Here is a 4,937-nt window from a genome sequence, read left to right on the forward strand (position 1 = left end):
GGAGGATGAGGAGCTGACCCGTGTGTGTGTGTGCGTGCGCGCGCGTGTGTGTGTGTGTGTGTGTGTGTGTGTGTGTGTGTGTGTGTGTGTGTGAGAGAGAGAGAGAGCAGCGCCCCCTGCTAGTTGACCCGTGGACAAAAAACAGCAACATACAAAACTCTCCTAGGGGAAAGAGAATATACATGCGTAAATGTTGTCAATATACAAAAAGTATTAACCAAGCAGAAAAACAAACAAACAAACAAACAAAGAGGGGGAGCTACTTCAAAATACACAAGTCAAAGGCAAAAATGCTAAATAAAATAAAATGAACATTTGGAGCGGCACAAACATAAGGGTAGATTAATCAAAACAGTAGTTTACTAGATACGTCACTACACATTTTCCTTGCACTTTTAGTAGATTTGATCTTTTTTCAGTGAGGTAAAAAAACTATTTAAAATCATTTATAAACCAAACAAAGGAAGGTTTAGACCAGGGGTCGGCAATAGCAAAGTCCTTTTAGGCAAGTCGTGCCACTCGGCCGCCATCTTGGCAACGGCTCCGGGCAGCTATTTCGGACTAACAAGACCAGGCTCCTATCTAAATGAATGGGCAGAGAGTCAGAACTGCACTTTCACTGGTCACTGGGACATAAAAACTGCATGTATAGAAACAGCAGTAAAATATGATAAAAATCGCTGAAAAAGTTTGATGATTTTGCCCCAAAATAAGGTTTAAAACGCCTTTTTCCCCACAGGTTATACTTTTACTACGCATGCGCAAGGGTTCACGACACCAACTTCATTTACGTCTCTATCCAGAATGCCGGTGTTGTGCATATTCAATGTCAATATTGTTCTCCTTTATTTAAATATAAGCCGGTTTGCACTTTATCAGTAATAACAATGTATTGTATATATCAGTAGTTTTAACTATTAATTAAAATGAATCGGTTCAAAGGAGTCATTAGTTCGCGAATTGGACGTGTCATACGGTTGTGTGATTATCCCAGCAGTTAGGACATGGACATCCCACAAGGTTAGTGTCAACACAGAAAACATTACATCACTCCCATACACAAAAGAAATATATTTGAATTATATTTTCAGGAAATATTTTGGAATATATGCAAATATTTGAAATTGGCCCAATAAATATATTTCATACTTATATTTCATATATTTTTGTTATATTTCAGAATATATTTCAATGTATTTGGAATATACGCCACATATATTTTTGGCATTTTTGGGGACCCATACAGAAAAAAATACATTGAAATATATTCTGAAATATAACAAAAATATATGAAATATAAGTATGAAATATATTTATTGGGCCAATTTCAAATATTTGCATATATTCCAAAATATTTCCTGAAAATATATTTCTTTTGTGTATGGGCTGGATAGGTTTTTTCATTTATTTAGAGAGTAATTTTATGTCAGCTGAATGTGCGGAACGCATTTCAGGCGACGTATTTTAGCACAATTCACACCCAGCGGTAATTCAGGGGAAAAAAAATCTCTGAATGCTCCAACATGAAACTTTGGTCTTCCGACCTTTTACCATCATGTCGTTTTATTTTGATTAATGTGCGTGCAGCAGGAGAGTCTTGTTTACACTTTCGCCTGGCTTCGGAAAGAGAGAGAGAGAGTGCGCGCGCGCGACCGGGGCTCTCTCTCTCTGCTTGTCCTTTCCATACGGTTCTTTCAGTTAAATATGCGCCCTGTTACTGATCTTGCACACACAACAACTTGCTGTCGCAAAACCTCAACTGTGCGCATGCGTCAGTGGAACCAGACGATAGGTTTAAATGTTTCGCGGCTTGACTGTTAAAAGCAGATGATTGGCTTTCCAGCGGGAGGGGCGGGACATGTGCATACAACCGCCATCTTTGCCGTTACGGGTTTTCCTTATATAGTTCTATTGAGGGTTGAGGAAGTGGCATGTCTCTTATATAAATTGTCTCTGGCAATAGGCAATATTTTCTGGCCCGTCGATTTTTGGAAGTCCGTTTTTTTTTTTTTTTTTAATCAGCCTATTTTTATTTTACAATAACGGTTTACAAATAGCCTAGGCCCCGTGTATCATTCGTTCAATCGTTTTTTAAAATTAAAACCAAAAAAATAAAAAAATAAAAACGACTTGTTTTTCCATTAGCTTATCCTGAACTAAAATGAAACTTGAGAAAAGCCGCGCGGCGATTTCACCGCCGCATACTGTGGGAACATAATCCATAAGGAATCATGCGCTGCGGGATTAAATTTTAAAGTATAAAGACGGTAGCGGTCGGAACTCTGGTGTAGCCTACTTTGGACGGAGCGGGCGGTCTGACTGACAATAGCCCACTCCCGACATGTTTTGACAGTGCATCCGCACTTGATTCTGCACACCTGTAGCCTACACCTAGCTCTGAGCGGCTGTTTGGTACTGAAAGCATTGTCAGTCGTCAACATTCTTTTTTTGCAAGGATGTTTGAAATAGTTCGGCAGAAAATAGCCTATAATTCATTTGTCAGTAGGGCAATATGGTTTTCGTTTATAGTCAAAAGGTTCGTTTATGTTGCTTAGAAATTTGAGTGATAGGCTTTTAATTTATGTTATTTATATTTCATTAATTTTTTTCTGTGACATTTTTTTTTCTCTGCTGACAGTACAATGTTAAAATAATATTTATATAATAATTATATTATATATTATATATTTTTATATAATATTTATATTGATATTATATTGATATTATATTTATACACGAACACAATTTTTGTAGCGGTTGCTGAATAGAACCTTGTGGGAGCGGGACGGGGGAAAAAAAACAGTCCCGCGCAGACCTCCTTATACCTTAGGTGTGTATGTGTGTGTCCCGAAGGCTAAATAATAATAAAAAAAAGGAATAAAGTTCCAAAGTCGGACTGTGAGCGAATGAGGCATGATTGCTATTCACACCTTTATTAAAATGGCTGTAATCTGTTTTTAATTAGTTCGATTTACTATTTAGTAGTTAAAAAGAGTATTTAATTTGTATCCATAGGCCTACTCCGTGTAGCTGGCCCGCCATCTACTGGCTAAAAGAAATATTGGCCCGCGGCCAAAGTTACTTGCCGACCCCTGGTTTAGACCATCTCCACTTACTGCGGTGAATGTGATATTTACCCATAAGAATAATCACATTGACTAAATCTGATACTGATGAATGTACAGTATCCATATAAAAGAGGATGTGTGGCAAGGTGAGGGTAGGGATATTATCAGTCTCAAGTGACAGCCAGTTATGTGTCTCGGACCAGAAGCTAGCCTACTGGACGCTGGGCAAAAAGAAACCCAGCCATCTCACTAAACACATAAGAGTCTACATCAAATCTGAATCTTTTTCTAAGGCCTTGTCCACACTAATATTTTTCCGTTTGAAAACGTATATTTTTCTCTCTGGTTTGTCCTTCCGTCCACACTGAGACGGCGTTTAAAACGAAGCTTTTTGAAAACTCTCTCCAAAGTGGACACATCTGAAAACACTGTTTCCGCATTGTAGTGTGGACTGAGAAACCGGCGGTGTTTAAGAAATGATGACGTAAGTTTAGGCATGTTCACTTTGTTAGTTGAATTTCCAAAACAGCCTAATACATGAATGAACCTCATCGTCGATTATGGTCTAGTCTGAGTCTAACATCATAACTAACATGGTCAGGCTGGTTGTTTCCATGTTCTAATGCTGCGGCAGCTTCCCGCAAAAGCTCACTAACAGACTTCGCCATATCTCGTCGTCTCGATTACAATATAATCACATTTAAATAATTTCGTTTCACACATTCAACTCATGCGGGACATCAATGACTTAGCTAGAAGGCGTGTCTCAGCGCCGTTACTAGAATAAGCCACACCCACTCATTAACATAGAATTTGCATGCAAGTTGTCTTTGAAAATGAAAACGAAAATGAAAACTGAAATAAAAGAGGAATTAAAATGAAAACGAAAATTTACATTTGTATTTGAATTGTGTCACTATTATTGCGTGAGCATTACTAAAGAGCATTATAAAAACTGTATTTGTAGTTTCTTTTTCACGTTTAGCTTTTCATTTTAATATTGGCAGTCTTGCCGCGAGACTGTAGTGAAAATGAAATGTGAAATCAGCAATTGCATTTTATTTTTCAATTTGACAGGGATAATGCTGTGAAAATGAAATGTGAAATCAGCAATTGCATTTTATTTTTCAATTTGACAGGGATAATGCTGTGAAAATGAAATCATTTTATTTCATTCTCAATTTTGTCACATATTTTGCGTGCTGTTTTCTGTAATGAAATCGTTAATATGGTTTAATTTTCATTTTAATCATTTAATTTATTTATTTAAATTTGGCAGGATATTCCTTCCATAGTTGTGATTATAATGCTGTTTTTGTGCAATCGTATCTGATGTTGTAGATAGTGAGGTGATTATCAGGGCACAGTGTTACCAGTCCATGAGGAAAAACGAAGAGCCACACTCTTCGTCTCTCCAGGTGTTCAGGATGAACTGTAGTCAGGTCCAGCTCGAGGACACACATTTGTTTGTGTTTATAGTTGCTACGCTGGTAGCGTGTTTGACTGCGGTTGCAGTTTGTTTGAAAAAGTGTTCAAGTGAAATGTCAGACTGCTGTTGCAGTCAATTTATGTTAATGTTTCATTTGTATTCTAATTTTAAACCGTATATAATGTTTTATTTATTTGGATTTAATTTAAAGTCGACAAGAATCCTCCTGTCATCAGTACTTTATGGCTTGCTGTTTCAGAGTGATCACACTACAGCATGATGAAACTCAAGACGGTAATGAAATGAAACATGAAAAAACAAGTTTTGACTTTCTATCTGTCCACTGCTGCAAACTCTAAACATAAAAAGGATTTATTTAGAAAAATTAAGCTTTTAAAGTTTATAAACATGCTCTCAGTAATTACATAATTTTTTTTTTT

This window comes from Rutilus rutilus (genome assembly GCF_951802725.1).
Source record: "Rutilus rutilus genome assembly, chromosome: 6".
Lineage (NCBI taxonomy): Eukaryota > Metazoa > Chordata > Actinopteri > Cypriniformes > Leuciscidae > Rutilus > Rutilus rutilus.